The sequence below is a fragment of the Ixodes scapularis genome, unplaced genomic scaffold, assembly GCF_016920785.2.
Source record: "Ixodes scapularis isolate PalLabHiFi unplaced genomic scaffold, ASM1692078v2 PGA_scaffold4__175_contigs__length_147842914, whole genome shotgun sequence".
NCBI lineage: Eukaryota > Metazoa > Arthropoda > Arachnida > Ixodida > Ixodidae > Ixodes > Ixodes scapularis.
The window spans coordinates 29,632,779-29,654,933 of NW_024609879.1; the positions used below are offsets into that span (position 1 = coordinate 29,632,779).

Consider the following 22,155-nt stretch of genomic DNA (forward strand, 5'->3'; position numbering starts at 1 on the left):
ACGGGTCTAGAAATATTTAATAACAAAATACGCATAGAGGAAATTTACTCATAATAATTACCATGGAGTATTGGCGCTGTTAATTAGCAAAAACTAATCGAAAACACGGCGCAAAGCGCATTAATGCGGATGTTTTGTTTTTTCCCATCTATAAATGCTAGGATTTTAAAACGCTGCCAGCGTGTTGCCATATATGTTTTTAATCGCTGCGCTAAATACTGGTTTCCTGGTTAACGGTAAGAGAATAAGAAACGCTGAAAGTGCGCCATTTTACTAAATGCGTATTCTTTTAAAAGTCATATAAACACATTTTTTAACTGTTCTATGATATGTATAAACTAACAGAACCTTCAAAAGCATGTTGCCTCAGTTTTGTGATTTTGAAGTTATAAAGTGAGAAATCGGAGCAAACTGTACCGCGAATAGGGCGTGTACATACCCTTAGTTGTCATGTTAATTATTAGTACAGGGCGTAAAGATGCACCGGGGTTGTCAGAGGGAAACACATTGACGGCACACATTCAGATGCTGATTTCAGATGGATAATTCTAATTGCGGTTTAGTACTAGTTTAAAAAAAAATGAGCGTTGGCCAGAGCAATTCAAAGACGGTTTCATGTCGCATGCTTCCCAGGTCCTCGTTTCGCTAGGCCATAGGCTTTTCAGTAAGACATCCCCTGTGTACTTAGCGTTAAAAAGCGTGGTGTCTTCCCACGACTTTGCAGGCGAGTCAGACCACTGACTCGACGAGACTCGAACGCGCGCAGGGGATATTCACCAACAACCGAGACCATCGGCTGCGTACTGAAATAAACTGTTTTTTTTTTGAGGGGGGGGGGGGGGGGGTAGTGTTCAAATTTGGAATGAGGCTATGCTATACGATTTCAAGCTGTATTCCTACACCCCAACTTCTGTTCATTTTGCGCTTACTTTTTGACTTTCTATGTTATACTCCCCTCGTGTAACACGGGATCAAAGTTATGCGTGCGTTTAAAATATATTTATAGATCGTTTGACATAAGGTCAGAGCGTAGTCGACGCCACGACTCTACAGGGCGAATTAAACAACGCTAGAAGTGCGACGTCACGCCGTTAGTTCCCATTTTGTGCGACGTCCTTCCCGGCTCAAGTCATCTAGTTCGGCGACTTCGCAGACAACTTTCCGGTTAAGTATAAGCGTCTGTGGTTTAATGTATTCTAGCGTTTGACTGCGCTCTGACCTGAGAATAAATGAAGAATAGATAGAAGGCGACATTGCGCAAAATCTAGACAGAAAATAATTCAAGTGGCGTACAGATTGTAGTAAAGTTGACATCTGTGCTAGTTGGTAGTTTAACATATTTAACAATTTAGCGCACAAAGTAGAGAGAAAAACAGGACAGAAAAGGCGCTCTTTTCTGTCCGGTTCTTCTTCTCTCTACGTTTTGCGCTAAATACCTTAAAATGCGTACACATTGGTTTGAATATTTTTGATCCGCTGCCTTAATGTTTGTAATAGTTGTTGCACGTAGATTTTGTTTAAATTTCTAAGCGAAGGCAGTTTTAGGATGTAGAAAAAAAAAACATTCTCTAAAACGTATCCAAATAAGAGGAACGTTACTTACCCTACAAAAACCCTCATGTGTTGCAGAGAACAGTGGGAAAAAAAACCTTCATTTTTGCCGAGAAGTGAAGGTGCCATGAGATATCCCGACGTCGCCGAACATCGTTCCCATGTCACGTTTGGAACATCGTAGGATGGAATTTCTCCATCGTGAGGCATTCCGAGTCTGTGAATGACAAATGCCGCTGAGGGCTGTGGAGTGGGAACGACACCGAATTCACACTCTCACAAGCAGATGCATCACGGGAAGAATATGCGAGTAAATACATTTCCACATCTCCATCGCCCCAAAACATAGAAGTTTCATATATTCTAAACAGATAGTTATTGCTATATTCTCATTAAGCATCAAGACGGCTGTTGTAACGCCGTGGTGCATGCTTAAAATGTTATCTCTGTCACCTTAGCTAGATTCAACGGAGAAATGTTTCCGCTAGATTTAGCGGGGAAATTTTTCCGCTGGATTTGGCGGGGAAATTTACCCATAATGCACCGCGCGGTTACGCCGACGGCGACGGCGACGGCGCTCAAGCCGGAAACGGGCGCCTAAGAGCTGCGCTCTTGAAAACGCCAAAAAGAGAAAACGCAGAGGCGTAAGATGTGGTAAAAGTTTTCGAATATTCTTGTACACCAACTTGCGTCCTCCGATATGTTAAATTGTACAGTCGAAGGCCCTGGTTAAATATTCTCGGGCTTTGTTGTCCGTGTAGAAGTTATGCTTCCTTGCAGTGGTAACGTGAGCGAGATCGACAGGCTTGCAAAAGACGGAGCAACCGGAAGTTCTTTGGAACGTAAGCGGCAGCTTGTGTTTGTAAACACCGAGAATATTCTATAGTCATTAAGACGATGAGAATGGTGGTCCCACCACTATTGGCAGATGCATCAACACTCGTCTCGCAGACCAATTTCTCGAAGTAAAATGAGTATCCAGTGGCACTCTTGGGCGAATTGTGGACCAGAGTCGCATTTGTTCGAACTATGAGCAGACGTTATCGGGAAATACAAGGACAGACTTGGAAGATCAATAATTTAATGCGGTAGGATGGCCGGTGATGATTTGACGCTTGCCTCGCCTTCTCTGTGGTTATCCAAGATAGAAATAACCTTTATGTGGCAGGTGTAAAATATTCCCCTCCCTTTCTTCTTATTTTTTTATTTTTTTCCGATTTCTACGATTACATGAAGGGATAAACCATAGAGATTGGGGACGAAAGCGCAACCTTTGTCACTTAGCAACAGGACAAAATACATAAAATATAATAATCAACCCTGAAAATTTTAACGTTCTGCAAGGGGGAAAGAAAGGCAATTGGTGAAGGAAAGTGAAATTTACTATAAATTTAAGAGTTTTAAAGCGCACAAGTATCACGAAGAGGCATTAGTAATCTGGCCATTTTTGGTTTTAAGAGTTCGACGTTTGTCTGTCAGTAATAATAAAGGTGTAGAAATATTCTTGTTGACATTCCCCAGTTCTGTCTTTTTCCCCGTCCTCTATGTTTTTATCCTTTCATGTATTCGCATCTAATTCACCGACACACTCGTTTTCAAGTAATATTTCTACATCTTCCGTTCTGAGTCCTTTTAATTTTCTTTCGATAACTGAGCAGTTCGCTTACATTCTTATTCTTCTCTTCTGCCTTAACAGTCTCTTATTTCTCCCGGGTCTCTTCTTTTTCTGAAGACTTCTTTTTTCCTTTTCCGAGGAGTGTCATGGGCAGGGAAGCGAAGCGCTTACCGCAACGATGGTGGCATCATTAAATGTGTGTTGCTTCCTTAAAGAACTCTGCTGTTCGTCCACGTTCCTACAAGTTTTATTCTGCAGTGTTTTTTTTTTTTTTCAAATCATCTTTATCAACCCGCTCTAAGTTAATTTCCATTTTGACGTTTCGTTTCGATTGTCTTCCATGATGTGCCTTCAGCCGGCTCATATTGCACATTTTGTTTTGGCTAACATTTTTATTTCGCGATATTTTGGTTCAATATATCGTAAATGCTATAATATATATATATGTATATACACTTGAGAAATATTGCATGTAGAATAGTTGTATTAAATAAAAATTATTGTCTTGACCTATTTATAGTTGGTAAGTCCACAGATATAACTACATGATTTTTATATTCTATTCATAGGAGTCTGTCTCATAGCAATATCGACTATGAGACTCACCGGTGCATTACTTTCGTTCGGGAGGGCAGTTTGTACATACCGTTTCAATTAAACTAAAGGTGTTTCTGCAATACTCAATTCCATATAGAAAACATGTATATAAACAATTAATATAAAAATACCACTTTTTATTCTTAGTTAATAATTGTTCTTGTGCATCATTCAGAAAACTTTGTTTTTAAGAAGGCTTTACCAGTGAACAGAACTCTAGGATAATATTTGGAAAAAGACTTACATGTGTCCCATTTCGTGAGCAGCAGCGGAAACCATGGAGTATGTATAAGCGACATCTTCCACTATAACGAAACGCTTTCGTTCTTTGCAGAGTCCGTTAAGGTATGCGCGACCTAAGCGAAAAAAAAAGAAGAAAACGCAGGTTTGTTTAGGTTTTTTTGCCAAGTCTCCAAGACAAAACATATTTCAGCGATCATCTTAGTGACATGTAAGAAGAATTAGACGGTGTTTTTTTTTAATTTACAGATTTCTTTAAAAAAAGCTGTGAAAGCTGCATTTACGCTGTGTGTGCAGGTGAGTTATCAAGCCAGGGGGACATAGTAAGGGGGAGGGAGAGGGGGGCTAATCGTAACAATCAGTCTTGTAATTAAGTATAATTTGGTATTTAACTTTTTAAAGTGTGAAATTAGACATGAGGCTTCAAACAGAAACTTGCTGAGCATCATTGGAAACCGCTAAATCAACTCTTCTTAGGAAGAAAAAAGACAAAGGCAGCGTTTTACGGCGTTTTGAAAAAGCACTTAACATGAACGTGTTTGTAGATCCCGGCTTCTTATCGGAGCGTATCTTTACGCCCGCGGTCCTGCTCCCCAGTGGTCGCGGCGCGAAGCCACCCGCTCGCCTCCCTCGCAGGATAGAGGGAAGTTGTGCGCACGTGTGTTGTGCGTCGCAACCGCTAGAGAGCAGGAACGCGGAGAAAGAGATGCGCTCCAATAAGAAACCGAAACCTAGAAATGCGTTTAAATGGAGCGTTTTTATGGAACGCCGTAATATCCTGCCCCTTCGTTATACCCATCTAGAAAGAGTCTATTTAGTCGTTTTCGATGATGCTCAGCACGTTTCTATTTGGAGCCTAATTAAAATTTCCTAATTAAATAACGTTACTGACAAATCTTGCTTAACTCACCGAATGATCGCTACGATTTGCCCCCTATACCCCCCTAGCCGTATTACTCACCTGCACAAACCGCATAAGTGTAGGTTTTGCCGGTTATTTTCAAAACTAATCTGTAAAGCATAAAAAGAGCACTTCGTAATAAGGGCACGTTGAACCATGTCCATTTGATGTTTTTTGGGGGATCGTAAACTTTGACTGCTCGGGGAAAGAAACTAAAACAGTGGCGTCAACTGAGAGGCCTGAGTTGCGGCATTAAATTGACACTTTCAGGACACTACTCGACGGCTATTCAAATAACAGAGTGCAGTTACCCTTGCAGTAATGTGCGACTGACCTGGTCTTAAGGCTGGTCTCACATTTGCGTATGGTTTTTATCTAATGCGTTGACTCATTTTGTTCCGCGGTACGCGCTGCGCGGATTTTGTACTTGGTTGGGTCAGCTTTGCAAATAACACTTGGATATTTATCATCGTGCAACCAAAATCTCGGTTACACTACACCTTCACAAGTAGCCTCCGTCAGATTGCGCACCTCGACCGAAATTCAAACCCGCCTATGAGTTTTTTGTTTTGTTTTGTTTTTTTGTTTTGTTTGTATACTAAAAAACCAAACGTTTTAAATGATAGTTATTTTCGCGACAAAGAACGCGCACATGAAGCCAATCTTTTTTTCGAAGTAGCCTTAAGGCTGCCCAGACGGTGTACCTATTCAGGTTGGCGAAATAAGGCCGCTTACACACTTATTACACTGCCTGCAGTTTCAGCAAAATGCAGCTTCTCGGGTAGCGCATCTACATCAGCATTAGGTACGGCCATCTAATAACAAATATGGCATGTAGACCCAGGATTATGGAATAATCAATTATGATTTCAACGTTTTTTTCCTACAGGAAAGCACCTAATCCCGTGTAGTATCGTCGTAAGGTTGTAAGTTTAGTAGTTTGCTTGAGGACATCCCCCCAAAAAAAGAAATGCGTGCCTGCATTATAATTATATGCGTACAGGGCTTAAGGTGTCTTGCATAAAAAACAGTGGACACCCCACGGCGTTCATATATTTCTCCTATAAAGGAAGTTTTCGCAGAAAATATACCCGTGCGTAGTTTAAAGAAAAAGGTGCCTGAAGCAAATGGAATTGACATATTTTTAACACGTAATATAGCGTCATGCCCTGAGCCCGCATGCAACGCTGGACGGTACCCCGGAAAAAGAAACACGGTTTCATTAAGGTCTCGAGTTAACCACTTTTATTTGGCGCTTGACAAACACACCAGACAAAACCGCACAGACAAAAAAATGCATCAATTAATTCGCGAAGATGGATACCTATCCTGCTTTGCTTACGGCAGCACGAAGAAACGACGAATGAAAAAATCTCTACTGGCAACCTGGTCTGGATTACAGCGCGCAGAAAGGGAATGGTTCGATCAAATTAATCATAATAATGGTGAGTATGTTTATGCAGGACGCTACTAGCAGTTAGCGCGCCAGAATATTGAGAAATTGCACCTTCGCCATTTTTCTGGACAACAGTGGGCCACTAAACATTTGCTCCATCACTGCGCAGCAACGGAACTCCTAAATATTCAGTTTGCGTTGGCGTAAAAGTGGTACCAATGCAAATATTAGGTTCCATAGCCCACGTGTTATGGCAAAGAAGTGATCTTCCCTTTTGAGAGCAGCACTTGATAGCTCATAAAATGATTTTAGATTCCTCGCTACTCCTGAAATGCCTGCATAATCCTTACAAAATAAGTCCTCGGCGTCTGAATGCGCGACCACTTTGATCTCTCTCTACTCTGGAGCTTGGATCCGTCTATATATCGTTCATAAGAGGATTTTTACAAAAGGCGCCTTAACAAATTCTAAACAATAGAGGGGACGTTACGGAGCCTTGTTTCACGGCAGACAATACATAATTGCGCGTTGTTGTACGTTCATTAATTTGCGTGGTACATCCCGTCTCTGGTACTTGAACAAGACGCATAATAAATTCGCCCACGTTTACGCGTTTTAATATTTTATACGACACACAGTGTTGTACGCGATTGAAGGGGAGATTGACGAAAGTGTTGCAAGCTATTAAATGTTTTGTTCTATACAATACACAGTGCGTACGATGTTCCTACTCTATAAGTTGTCTTTAGCAAATTATCCGCATGCTTGTGCTTGACAAGAGTCAAGGGCCCGAGAACAATTCAAGCTGCCTACGGCAGCTTTTTTTTTTTTTTTTTTTTTTTGGGGGGGGGGGGGGACATTCCTTTCGAGCAGCTTAGCACTTGTGTGTCTAAAATGTCGATACCACTGTTCATCGGGTTTCAATAATCATGTAAAAGGAATTAATATGTACGCAAAAGTTGTTGGTTCCGAGATATTGTCACGGGTGGTGACCAAAAAACAATAAATAGACAATAAGAAATAAACGTTTAATGTGGCGAACTTGTGCCAAAAATTAAAGGGTGCAAAAGATAATAACAGAGCGCCGCAGGCGTCGAAGTCGCCGTAGAAGCAGAGTCGAACGCTGGGGCGAAATTGACTGCAGATCAGCAAGCGGAGTTCCTTATGTACGCGCGTTGGGTTCTGGAACAATCGGCCTAGATTGTTCGGCAACTGGAACATTCGGAACTCGAGTATACGAGAATGTTCTCGGACATACGAGAACGCAATGCTGAAAGAACAAATAAAAGAGCATTCCACTGACTTGAATCGAACCAAGACTTTCCGCGCGACAGTCAAGCACGGTAACCACTCAGCCACGCACGCGGTCGCTCGCCAACGACCGTGGCATTACTCCCCCCTTTAAAAAGGCATCGTCTCGAAGCCAAAAAGGCAACAAAACAGAGCGAAATAAACAAAAGAATGGGAACATACGGAGGCTCGCGAAACACAATCCTATCAAGCGGTGCACAAGATCACAGTTCGCAGTCTTATCGTGCGTGATACGGCTGGAAGCGCACGATGTGGACGACTTCCGGTTGTAGAGCGCGGCGTGATGAAGTCCGTGTTCCGTCGGGCATCACCTCGTAATTCAGATCCCCGAGTCGACGAAGCACTTTGTAGGGCCCGAAGTAGCGCTTGAGGAGTTTCTCATTGAGACCACGGCGGCGGATCGGTGTCCACACCCACACCCTGTCTCCGGGCTGGAAGTGGACGTCCCGACGACGAAGGTTGTAGCGGCCAGTGTCGACACGTTGTTGGGCTTGAATACGGTGTCTGGCGAGCTGGCGGACTTCTGCCAGTTGGGAACCACCTGGGCGTCGTCGCTTCGGTCGACCGGCGGTTCGGGGGGTAACATCGCGTCCAGCATTGTCGTTACTTTGCGACCATGAACCAGTTGGAAGGGTGTCACCCCGGCGGTCTCTTGCACGGCCGTGTTGTGGGCAAATGTGACATGCGGCAACACCTCTTCCCATGTCTTGTGCTCCACGTCGACGTACATGGAGATCATGTCGCCGATGGTTTTATTGAGTCTCTCCGTCAGCCCATTGGTCTGCGGGTGGTACGCCGTTGTGCGCCGATGGCTGGTCTGGCTGAGACGAAGGATTACTGCGTCAGCTGAGCCATGAACGATGATCCACGGTCTGACATCAAAACTTCGGGAGCGCCGTGCAGGAGAACGATGGACTCGATAAAGAACTTGGCGACTTCCACAGCAGTCCCTGCAGGAAAGGCTTTCGTTTCGGCGTACCGTGTGAGATAATCTGTGGCGACAATAATCCATCTGTTTCCTGGCGTCGATGGTGGGAAAGGACCAAGTAAATCCATTCTGATCTGCTGAAACGGTACGGTCGGGGGAGCGACCGGATGCAGGAGACCTGCCGGCTTCGTCGGCGGTTTCTTGCGTCGCTGGCACTCGTGGCAGGACCGTGTGTAGAAGTGAACTGTCTTCGGCAGCTTGGGCCAGTAATACCGTTCACGAATTCGGGCCAGCGTACGGCTGTAACCAAGGTGTCCGGACGTCGGGTCGTCGTGGCAGGCTTGGAAGATCTCCGCTCTAAGGTCGGTAGGGATTACCAGCAGCCTTGGTGTGCTGTTGTCTCCGAAGTTCTCATCGTAAAGTAAACCTTGTCGGAGGACGAAAGTCGGCAGGGCTCTTGCTAAGACACGGGGGACAGTACCCCCTCGTCCTTCGAGGTGCTCGATTAACGCGCGCAACTCAGGATCGTCTCTTTGACTTCGTGCCATGTCATCGATGTTCACTGCACCTAGGAAGCACTCGTCGACATCGTCGTTGCTGGTACCGGGAGGTGTTTCGACGGGGGCTCTGGACAGGCAGTCGGCGTCGCTGTGCTTGCGGCCTAACCTGTAGACCACAGTAATGTTGAACGCATGTAGTCGTAGACTCCATCGAGTAAGGCGTCCTGACGGGTCCTTGAGGCTCGCAAGCCAGCAGAGCGAGTGGTGGTCCGTGACTACACGGAACGGGCTCCCGTACAAATATGAACGAACCTTCGTGATTGCCCAGACGACCGCAAGGCATTCTTTCTCAGTCGTGTAGTAATTTTTCTCTGCCTTGGACAGTGTCCGACTTGCGTAGGCGATAACTCGCTCGGTGCCTTCTTACACTTGAACCAGTACTGCGCCAAGTCCAGCGTTACTTGCGTCCGTGTGAAGTTCGGTTTCCGCATCTTGATCGAAATTTCCTAGAACAGGAGGAGTCTGCAGTCGTCGCTTCAGCTCGTCGACTGCCTGCTGCTGCTTCTCGGCCCATTCGAACTTCTCGGTGTCCTTTTAAGGTTTTTGAGCGGTGCGGAAATCCTTGCGAAATCCCGGATGAAGCGCCGATAATTGGCACGTAGTCCAAGAAACCTTCGCACGGCCTTCTTGTCTGTCGGTGCTGGAAATGCTGCGACGGCGCGAGTCTTCTCTGGGTCGGGGCGAACGCCTTCGTTACTAACCACGTGACTTAGGAACTTCAGTTTGTCATAGGCGAACCGACACTTTGACGGCTTCAGGGTGAGTCCGGCGGTCCGTATGGCTTGGAGAACTGCTCGGTGTCTTCGCAAGGGCTCGTCGAAGTCGCTGGAAAACACTACGACGTCATCGAGGTAGACGAGACAGCTCTGCCACTTCAGTCCGGCCAGTACGGTGTCCATGACACGCTGGAAAGTTTCTGGAGCCGTGCATAGTCCGAAGGGCATCACCTTAAACTCGTACAGCCCATCCGGTGTGACGAAGGCTGTCTTCTCTCGGTCCCGTTCATCGACTTCGATCTCCAGTAGCCGCTCTTCAGGTCCATCGATGAAAAGTATCGGGAGTGGCGCAGTCGGTCTAAGGTGTCGTCGATGCGGGGGAGTAGATAGACGTCTTTCTTCGTCACTGCGTTCAGCTGCCGGTAGTCGACGCAGAACCTAAGCGTTCCGTCCTTCTTCTTAACCAGTACAACTGGAGAGGCCCACGGACTGCTTGAAGGTAGGATAATGTCGTCGTTCAGCATCTCTTGCACTTGCTCCTGGATGACCTCCCTTTCTTTAACGGAAACTCTGTACGGCGATTGATGCACAGGGAGCGCGTCGTCCTCGGTAACGATGCGGTGTTTCGCAACGGCGGTTTGGCGCACCCTCGACGGCGTCGCGAAGCAGTCACTGCATTCGGCGAGGAGGTCACTTAGCTGCCGCCGTTTTGGGCCTGGAAGCTTGGGGTCAATGTCGAGCTGCGCTGGCAGGGTAATGTGTTGCTGAGGTGGGAATGATTCTTCAGCAATCGCGGCGATTTCGGCGGAGTTCCGAATTTCCTCGACGTGGCCTACAGCGGCACCTTTCGTGAGGTGTTGTCACGAAGTCCAGTTGTGCCCATCCTGAAGTTCAGCCACTCCTATTGCGACGCCTATTCCTCTTCCTAGGAGAAACTGAAGGTTGCCTTCAAGAACAACTTCGCCGCAGGTAGCTGCATCGGCCACTACGGGTACGACAACAGTTGATCGCGGCGGCAGGTTCACGTGGTCGGCAGTGACTCGGACGGCGGCTGACGCTGTTTGAGGTTTCTCTGAAGACGGAAGAGGCTTGCGCAGCGTCAATCTGTTCTCACCAAGGTCGATGACGGCGCCGTATTCACACAGAAAGACCATTCCGAGGATAACGTCCCTCGAACAGTCTTGCAGAACGACGAACTTCACAGGGCACGTCTCACCGCGGATCTCGACGCGAGCAGTGCATCTCCCGATTGGTGTGATGAGGTGCCCTCCGGCGGTTCGTATCTGAGGTCCATCCCACGGCGTCGTGACTTTTCGAAAGCGGCGGGAGAGCCTCCCACTCAAGACTGAGTAGTCTGCTCCAGTGTCCACGAGTGCTGATGCGTCGTGGCCGTCGATGACGACGTTTAGGTGATTGGACACCACTGTAGGGGCGTCGTTTTGGTCTCTGGTAACGTTCGAGTGGGGGCCCCCCGACGTTCGTGGAGGATCTTGGCGTCGGTCGTCTTCGGCAACTCCACCTCCAGGGGTTGCCGCGCCTAGTTTCTTCGGCGAGGAGCGAGGGGGGACAGGCTTTCACGTCGTGGTCGGTGCATCGGCGAAGCTGGACGTCGCAATGACGGCGACCGGAACTCTCGACGGGACGCAGGCTCGGGGGACAGAGGTCGTCGCAGGTACTCGTCGATCTCAGAAGGGCGTTCACCATGACGGGGGCGCGGGTCGTTCGGGTGGAACCCGCGTAGCCCGAGTCGTCAATTTGGGCATCGGCGGTAGGTGTGGTCCGCTTCTCCGCAATGGAAGCAGAGAGGGCGTCGGTCGGGCGTTCGCCACACGTCGGTCTTGCGGGGTGCGTGAGGCTCTGGGCGGGCGTACGAGACCTGGTCGTCGTGGCGTCGGTCGTGCTGCGGCGCAGGAGACTGACGTCGTGGCGGAGCGGTGCTGACGAGAACCTCAGGCTGCAGCGCTTGCTGGACTTCTTCCCTTACAATCTCGGCGATTGAGGGCGAAGCTGGGCTTGCGGCGGCAGGTAGAAGCTTCTTGATCTTGTCCCGGACGACGTCCCGGATTATCTCGTGGATGTCCGTGGTGTTGCGGCCGGAAGACGAAAAGGAACCGACGCCGGGGACTCGGTGATAGTGGGCGGCTTGTGCTTGAAGGGCACGTTCGATGTCGGTGGCCTCCGTCATGAAGCCTTCGACTGTGGTATGCGGGCTCCGCACAAGACCACCGAAAATGTTTTCCTTCACGCCTCGAATCAAGACTCTGAGGTTATACATAATGACAAATACACAGCGCAAAAGGACAAAAAGGGGAAGAGACACACCGGATAGAACAGAGCGCTGACTCGCACCTAGCTATTTTAATAGAAGAAAAAGAGAAAGAAGAATAATTCGGTCACCATAAATCGCACGTGTAACCTGCGCCATTGTATGTGGTCGCTATGGCACGGGCTGGGCCTTCATAGTCAATTTCATGAACTCCAACTCTTTGTTGGACAACGAGACAGATGGTGTGCTGATGCAACTTGCCCCTCCACTGTGGATGTAAAAAGCCTCCAGAACCTCTCGGGTTGCTTTGTCCCGGTGTCTTCCCATAACTGTGGTGGCATCAAAAGACGGTTCACATAGACATTCTTTGCAGTGAAGTGAAAAATTCCCACCGACCGTGGCTCTGAGGGAGTAGTCGTGCTCACGGAGCCTGTCGTTTAGGCAGCGTCCTGTTTGTCCAATGTAGGAGCGGCCGCAGGATAGTGGTATGTTGTAAACAACACCCGTGGCACAAGGCACAAACGGCTTGGCGTGCTTTTTTGAACATCTGTTTTTTACCCTTCCCTCTGCCTTAGTGTTGACTCTTAGACAAATCTGACTCATCTTTTGGGGAGCTGAAAAGACCACAGGAGCTCCATAGCGGTTTACAACATTTTTTAGGTTATGGGAAATCTTATGCACATACGGGATGACAACTGGTCTCTTTCTTTCCACACTACGTTTTGTATTCTGGATCCCTTTTACTTTCCTAATTATGGTGCTTGCAATATCTGACAGTAGGGCGGATGGATAGCCGGCGTTTTGCAGTCTCGCTGTTTGCAATTTGAAGCTCTCTCCTATAGTGTGGAGGCAAGATTTGTTCAATGCTGATTGTAGACTAGACAGAGCAATGCCGCTTTTTATGATTTTAGAATGGGCAGAGTTGTAGTCAAGAATGGCCTTCTTCGACCTTGGCTTATAAGTCCAGCATACATGGTCGTCTTCTAGGCACACTGAAATGTCAAGGTACTGAAGCACATTTTCTTTTGGGATCTCGAATGTAAACCTCAGGCCTCCCCCACACGTTTTAAAGACACTCATCACTTGTTCCCTTACCGTGTCCAGTAGTACTCCTTTTTTAAGAATCTCTACAAAGTCGTCTTCGTAGCGGAACACCTTACTAACAAATGTGTCGCCTAACTCACTCGCGATAGCACAGTCCACTTCACCCAGGTAAATGTCACTTAAAACGGGGGCAACACATGACCCAATACACACCCCCGACTTTTGCCTGTAGCTATTCCCCTTCCACGTAATTATCACGGATTGCAGGTAGAATTGCAACATTTCCATAAAGCTTTCCAGGGTTATACCACTTGAACTTCTAAAGGCCACCTCTCCATTATCTTCAATGCACCTCTTCACCGATTCCAGCATTCTGTTGTGCGGCAAGGAGTAGTATAGGTCTTCTACATCTATACTGAATGCTTCTCTCTTCCCTAGGCTGCTGCCCTGGAGAAACTCCACGAGATCTTCTGAGTTGAATACCCGTTAGGGTCCTTGATTTTTAATGAGGATAGCTGTTTCTGTAGATAGGTCGCCACCTGCCTCTGCCAAGATCCTTTTTCAGACACTATGACTCGAAAGGGGCAAGCGTCTTTGTGCGTTTTTGAGCTGAAAAATACCTCAAGATGTGTCCTCTCCACCTTTCCTACTCTTCCAGAGAGCTGGTTTAAGGCTAGACGGTCGCAAAGATATTTGGCTTTTTCCCGTGTTTTCTTCAGGTCAATTTTGACCTGTCTGAAATTTTTATCTATAGCCACGCTAGCTTTTTCATTAAACATGACTGTTGGTAGCACTACAAACTGACCCTCTTTGTCTGATAACATTACACGCAGTTCTTTACCCACCATAAAATTCACTATGGTGTTAAAAAGACCAACCTGTCCTCTTTTTCATTAAACATGACTGTTGGTAGCACTACAAACTGACCCTCTTTGTCTGATAACATTACACGCAGTTCTTTACCCACCATAAAATTAACTATGGTGTTGAAAAGACCAACCTGTCCTTTTTCTCTGTGGTTGAAGAACATCCACGCACTCTGAGATACATCTTGGCCTGTCAACCTCCACCGCTTTATCCACGACGTTCTTAGCCAGAGTCACCAATTCGAGAGGGCTTAGGACTGGCTCGAAGCTGAACTTGGGGTCAAGCTCAAGCTGTTTGCCGATGTCTGGAGGAACCTTCGCTGCTCCCAATGTCGTGAAGCTGCCAGCTGATGGACATGTCTGGTGTTTCTTCGTTGGAAGGTGAGGCCTGATGGTCTGCCACAAAAAACTCTTGGCGTCTCTTGTCTTCTTGGTCATCTCTCGATGGCAACCTCGTGGATGATCCTGATTTCCTCGATCAGAAGCACAGGCCACTCTTAGGCAGTCTCTGAAGAACCTTTCCTGGCGCCAGTACTCTGATCTTAATACACGGCACACCCTTTTTCTATGTCCTGAATTTTTTTCTCTTTTTCTTCTATTAAAATATCTAGTTGCGAGTCAGCGCTCTGTTCTATCCGGTGTGTCTCTTCCCCTTTTTGTCCTTTTGCGCTGTGTATTTGTCATTATGTATAGCCAAAACCAACTAGCCCAACTTTCTACTTTATTACTTTGAGGTTCTTTGCTTCGGATGCTTCAGGATCGGCGCGGTTCCTCAGTGCAGGACATCTTCCACGAAGCTAACGACGCTCTCGTTAGAGCCTTGGATCCTCGCTTGAAGAAGCTTTTCCGCGCGTTCTCTTTGTTGTTGGTTCGTGAATGTTCTTCGCAACTCAGCCTTGAGTAGCTCCCAGGGAGTGATCGATGCTTCGTGGTTCTCGAACCAGTTCAGGGCGGTTACTTCCAAGGCGAAGTAAGCATTCTGCAGACACTGTTCCGGTGTTCACCCGTTATGACGGGCCACTCGTTTAAACTGTTGGACCCAGTCGTCGATGTCTTCGTGGCTTTCGCCGTGGAAGGGAGCCGGTGCCCGAGAAGCGACGGGTAGGTAGACGACGGCAGGAGCGGCGGGGGTCTGCGACTGGTTGGCCATCGTCGCCTTCTTCGGCTTGGGCTTGTCCAGCAGCAAACCGTACTCAGGATCCTCTCCCTTGATGCGGCGGCTGGTCCGAGTTTCAGGTTTAGTGCTGAGTGGTCTTTTCACCGAGCCAGGAATCGGACTTGCACTGCGGGCCCTGGGAGGGGAACGCTGCACGGGCATGCGGTACCCCGCACCTCCACCAAAATGTCACGGGTGGTGACCAAAAAACAATAAATAAACAGGAAGAAATAAACGTTTAATGTGGCGAACTTGTGCCAAAAATAAAAATGTACAAAAGATAATCACAGAGTGCCACGGGCGTCGAACTCGGCGTAGCAGCAAAGTCGAACGCTGGGGTGAAACTGACTGCAGATCAGCACGCGGAGTCCCTTATGTACGCGCGTTGGGTTCTGGAACAATCGGCCTCGATTGTTCGGCGACTGCAACATTCGGAACTCCATCATACGAGAATGGTCCCGTACACACGAGAACGCAATGTTGAAAGAACAAATAAAAGAGCATTTTACTGACTGGAATCGAACCCAGACTTTCCGCGCTACAGTCAAGCACGGTAACCACTCGGCCACGCACGCTTTTTTTCTTTTTTTTTTCTTTATTGCCTGCTTTTACATAAGCCAACACAAGGGACGCAACCACATACATATGCACACAAAGTTAAAACGCGCCAGCCAAGCGCAGCTGCCGCGAGTACATTTAAAAGCGCTTCAACGAGACCAAATCATCAAGTATTCGCAACCATTCAGGCGGTTCAGGCAGCGCGCGGAATACCTCGCGAATATAGGAAACGTTTTCAATGAAATAATCTCTCGCAGGGCGCACATTTACATCAGCGTTATGCACACCCGTCCTAGTCCTCCACAGGCTGTGGAGGCCGAGGAGCATAAACATGTCGTACGGGATGCCACCTTCGTTCTCTAGCGGCAAGAAACGAATCCCATACGCAGTTAGAGGCATGTCTTTCTTCAACGTGCGCTGAAGAACATCCTACAGGAACACAGCGTCCCAGCAGTCGATGAACACATGCTCTATAGACTCGGGAACCTTACAAAGAAAACAATTTACAGACCACGGCACAAAATACCTTTCGCTTTGAGCCACGGTTTGACTGGGATCGTGCCACAGTGTAATTTAAAGAAAAAAGTTTTCGTCGATGGTTTGACCGGCATACTCTTTACCCTTTTAAGCACATCCTGCCCTGGGCCCCACCCGTACAATGACCTGTAGAGAGGGATGGGCAGCAAAACGTCTGCTAGATCTTTATAGAGTCGTTTTCGAGGCACGGAACTCAGATACTCCATAGAAAAGCGTACCGCTAGAAAACGAACAGAAAGTACCACTTCACGGAGAAAACCTTGAATACTAGCGCAGTAACCGTCACTGGTTGACACTACGTACTCAGGTAGTGCATTTCGCAGTCGCACCTGCATGACTGCACGCAAAAAGGAGTCTTGCTGGTCGCGGAAAAACACAAAACGAGACACTATTTGCCGCATAAACAGGTGCGACAATCCCAGACCTCCATTGCGAACAGACCGGAACAAATTCGTGCGAGCCGAACGCTCCCAGCACGAACTCCAAATAAAAGCGGCGAATACTCTGTGCAGCCTCTCCACGTTAAGGCGCGACATTGACAGCACTTGCAACATATACCAAATTTTAGCGATCAAAAATAAATTACAAACTGTAGCGCGCGCAAACATAGACAAGTCTCTACCCTTCCAACCCTCCACTTTGGCCTTCACTCTTTCCGTTTCTTCACTCCACAGTAGCGTGCAGTCCCGGTAGTGCTCGAGCGGCACACCAAGATACTTTGCGGGCATGGCTACCCACTGAACGTTTAAAAAAACCTCCGGCTTTGAGTCCCAGTTTCCGTGCCAGAAACCGGCGCATTTCCCCCAGATAATAACACTCCCCGTATTCTTGCAAAACGAAGAAGCAACACGGACCGCCTCACGCACGCTGTCCTGATCGACGCAGAAGACCGCAACGTCGTCCGCGTAGGACAGAACTTTTACCTCGCAAGACTCCAGCCTGAAGCCACGTATGTTTACATTGTGAATCAGTTTTAAACAAAAAGGTTCTAAGTATATTGCAAATAGCAAGGGGGACAGTGGACAGCCTTGCCTTACAGACGAAAGGACAGGTACACTTTCACTAGCTTTCTTATTTACAATAATAGACGTTGTACAATTCGCGTACGCTATTTTTAAACCGTCTAATATTGAGGACCCGACGTTCGCGTATTCCAAAATACGAAAAAGAATCTTGTGCGACACCCGGTCGAACGCCTTCTCCCGGTCTAACTGCAACATGGCCACACGGCAACCGAGATCATCGCAACATTCCAGAATACTTCTTGCTACATGAATATTCGTAAAAATAGTGCGCCCTTTAATACCGCATGTCTGATGCGGTCCCACAAGACTAGTTATGACATTCTGTAAACGCCTGGTGAGGACTTTCATAAAAATTTTATAGTCAACATTTGTTAGACTTATTGGCTTGTAGGAGTCGACTGACAAAAGCCTTACGGGGTCGTCGACCTTTGGGATGAGAACAGTGTGTGTCCTCAAAAAGGAGGGCGGCAAAACACGCTTACAATACGCCTCCGTTATCACCTGATACAAGGCGTCGGCTGCCTCCCTTTTAAACAATTTATAACATTCCGCACCGAGGCCGTCCGGGCCGGGCGTTTCGCCAGAAGTTAGTTCATCAATGGCCGTCTCAATCTCACAAACTGTATTCGGCGCTTCTAATTTTTCGCGAACGTCATCTTGTAATTTCGGCATTAAGGGCAAAAATTTATCATTAAAGCTGTCGTCAGCAATAGCACTACACGCAAAGAGACCCCGGAAATGCTCAACAAATGCTTTCTCGATTATATCTTTATCGCGAGTTATCGTGTTATTATATCGTATTTCTTTAATCTCGTTTCGCTGCGCCTGCCGTTTTTCATCACTGAGCGCCCGCTTCGTCAGCTTTTCACTTAACCACAACCTTTCAGATCGCGCCCGCACAACAGCCCCAAGGTACGTTTCGCAGTCAATGACTTCCAGTTGATTTTTGATACTTGTTATTTCATCGACAAACTCGCCTGGCTTCGCGCTTTCTTCGATCAGGAGGCCGTTCAGCTGGCGCCGCAGCTCCTTCTCCTTCTGCTTCCTCTGTTTACTGAGAATAGTACTCCTCTGAATAGCAGCCATTTTAACTCCCTCTTTAAAAAATTCCCACCTCACCCCCCATACTGTCTGTTTATCCTCGTACAGTTCCTTGAATGGAGCATCTACCTTTGATTTAAAAACTTCATCCTTCAGGAGGCAACTGTTCAACTTCCATAATGACCAGTTCCACTGAGGCACTTTGACTTTCCTCCCAAGAGTAAACATAACTAGGGCGTGATCACTGAAGGACACAGGCTGAACCAGGTAATCGGAGCACAAAGGAACTAAATCCAGGGATATGTATGCTCTGTCGAGCCGGGCGTGGCTTTGGCCTTGAAAATGGGTGAAAGGTACGCTGCGTTTGGAGGAAACAGATGCTACGTCCTCTAATAAATTTTCCGCGACAATATCGTTTAATAAAATAGCGCTGTGGTCGCGGACGCGGGCCTGATTCGAGCGATCCTCAGGCGCGCACACACAATTAAAATCGCCAAGCAAAATAACATACCTCGCACAGTTAATATACTCGTTAATAGTTTCGAAAAAAACTTTGCGCTCGCGCTCGCGAGTCGGTGCGTAAACACAAATGACACGCCATTCGACGTTAGAAAATGAAAAATCGCAGATAACAAAGCGGCCGAAAGCACACGCAAACATAGCCGTCTCAATCACACCTAGTGACCGGCGAATAAACAAACAACAGCCGCCCGAAGTTCCATCGGCGTGCGCCACACAAACGTTAAAAAGAGTTCGAAAAGGTTGCACCATGCGGTCCGTCCGCTCTTGGCTCTCGACCTTTGTCTCCTGAACAGCGATGATATCAAAGCTCGTTCTCAGAAAACAGTCGGCTCAGCTGGTATTGCCGGCGCCGGGCTGCAAGCCCGCGGACATTAGTCGTTGCCGCTCTTAGAGGTGCCTCTAATATCACCGCCATTCAGGAGGAGGAGCCACGGACCGCACGGAGCTTACCTCGGCTGGAAAAGGCTGTCTGACACGTTTCTACGATAGTCTGTCGCAGACTCCGACGCCCCGTTCGACCTCCGGTGCACACGCTCACGGGGGAGGCTTAGCCCCCCTTGTGCCATCCGCAGGGATGTTGGGCTTGACTGCGCGACGCCTCCACATGGATGTCGCTTTAGGGGGCGGCTCCTCTTGCTTCACTGCCGTAGGGTCCGAGGCGTCATCCTCCCGTGTCCTTTTCGCGGCCGCACCGCCCGCTGAGGCATCCGGGTCGGCCATAATGACATCGGCGGCTGGATCCTCGTTGGCGACGTTGGGGGCGACTTCTGCCTCATTGTGCGGTGCAGACGTCTCCACCGCAGGTCTATCCCGCTGCCCCGCCTGCCCTGCCTCGACCGCAAATGGTGTTGTGCCGCTGGTGTTCGGGGCCGCACCGCCTGCAGGTTCAGGGGGCCCGCCCGCCACAGGACTCTCCTTGCCAGTTGAACCCGCACTGGTCTCCTCGGCTTCGGCCTCGTCCATTAGGAGCTCAGATTTCTCCAAGCCACCCTCAGGCGCAGCAACCGCCGCGTAAGACCGGACGCACTGGGAGCCCTCGTGGCCGAAGCGACGACAGACGTTACACCTCGGGACGCGGCACTCCTTGCGGATGTGCCCCGTCCGCTGGCAACGGAGGCAGAGCGGGGCCCTGCCAGGCACGACGATGAGGGCTAACTCACCGCTCACCAGCAGCTGGTGCGGGATGTCGTCGAGCGTGACGCCCGCCTTGAGCCTGAGCACCGCAGTGCGTGTCATGGTGCCCACGGTCTGGCAGCCGTCGACACGCCACTTTTCCCTGGCCACCTCGAGGACCTTACCGTACGGCGCCAGGGCCGCTCTCACGTCGTCGTCGGTGACGTTGAAAAGGAGCCAATGGAGCTTCACTCGAACGTCCTGGTGGCACGGGTCGACGACGAGGCATCGGCGGCCCTTGACGGTCAGCTCCGGCGTGGCGAGCATCTTCGTTTTGTTCTCGGTGGTCTTGAACGTCGCCGCCCACACATGGTTCATGCGGTAAGCCCCGAGGGCGGCGACCTCGGGGAGCAAACCGAGGGGAGCCAACGCGTCGCGGAAGTCGTCGACGCGGTACGGCCGCCCCTTCATGTCAGCGTGGAAAAAACGGTGTTTAAAACAACGGGTCCTGTAGGCAGAGCAGGCAGAACGACTTGATAATCTCCGTTATCGTTAGCCCTGATACCGCGGCCGGCGTGGGCCGCTGACACCGCTCCTTCGGAGCTAGACATCGCACGTCCGTACGCTTCGGCGGCCGGAAGTGGAATCACTCGGCCACGCACGCGGTCGCTCGCCGACGAGCGTGGCAATATATGTTAACCAAGGGTAATGACATCATCAGATCGTCTACAGAACAACACCAGAAAATAATGCAACATTTGTTTGTAAACACTGCAGTATATTTCCAACAACCCAGGATAAGTGCCTCAAGATTAAAGCATGATATGGGGCGTAACGTTTTGTTTGTTACGGAGGATGATAGATAATTCTTGGCAGGGATTCTTGGATCATCCATAATTTTTTGAAAGGAGGAACTGAACTCGAATACTGCGTTTTCCTCTCATGTCAAATGAGGGCGTGCCCGCTACCTTATAATTAATAAATTAAAAGATAAATCACCGTAAATTGAGTGGAGGGCGAAATAAACATAGAGGTTAAGCAAATGATTTTTCAAAGTAAATTGCTTTCAAGCTTTAAAAACAGGGTGTCAAACCATATCCAAATTCACAAAAAAAAAAAAAATATGTGCAAAACTGAAACAAAACCAGTATGTTTATCAAACCGAAACAAATCAGCAATCAAACATTGCGTATTCAACCCAGACTGGAACAAAAGGACAATTTCATGAGGCGGCTGCCGCTTTATTAAAAAAAACCACTGGGCGTAATAAATGTGATCCACGCATACTTTTACGGGTAGCTGCGCGATGTAAATTTACAAATTCAAGCCAGCCTCTGCGCGCTGTTGGCTAAATAAACGATGACGGGAGACTGTTGAAGGGTACTGAAGCAAATAAATAAATTCCATGTCTCTCGGCAGCACGACTTGTCATCACGCTCCTAGCGGTTTGCGCCACGATGATCAAGAACTATCCTTTGTTCGACTTATGTGTTGCTGTTAAATAAACATGAGAACAGAGTTTTATAAAATTTAACTCTATTGAACAATCTCTTTCTTGATTCGCCGAAGCGTTATTACTCGACCGAGGAATACGTTTAACACTTCAAAAACCTTTATGTGACATGAAACGTATAGGCAGCTCCAAACGCGCATATGTAACAGGCACAATTACCCACCCGCAGAGACGAGCCACAATCAGAAAGATTTGATTGCGCTTACTGCCTTTGCTAAACTATTACCTTATACTGATAAACTAAAGCCAGACGCTTAAGCTTATTTTATATTCGGTTATGGCGAATGCAGCATAACAGCGTTACGATAAAACTTGACACCCGTTGCGCTGACATAACATTCACGAGAGGTTACCAGGTGCACGACATTGTTTTCTTGCAGGTATAGAAAATTCCCAGAGCTCGGAATATTGCACAAAATGTCCGAATTCCTTTCAATCATGCCGCGTGCGTTTGGAAAGCGAGCTAACTCAAATTTTGTGGTTTTGCACTTTTTAGGTAGCATAGAAACCAAGCTGCGGCCTTTATCAAAAGGTTAAAAAAGCTCATTCGAATAACGACTCCAATCGTACCAGAACGTACTCTTTAGCATGTAGTCGCTGAACCTTTACAGTGCTTCACCCAGTTCACTGTATGATGTGGGATTCGGTTGACAACTTCCGACCAAACAAGGACGCGTGATTCAGCAAGTTATTGTTGTT

At 48.0% G+C, this 22,155-nt stretch overlaps 1 pseudogene; it reads right to left on the reverse strand.

Annotated features, from left to right (window-relative positions):
* Positions 1-1,651: 1,651 nt before the first annotated feature.
* LOC115331065 overlaps positions 1,652-22,155 on the reverse strand; it is a 118,066-nt pseudogene continuing 97,562 nt past the window's right edge.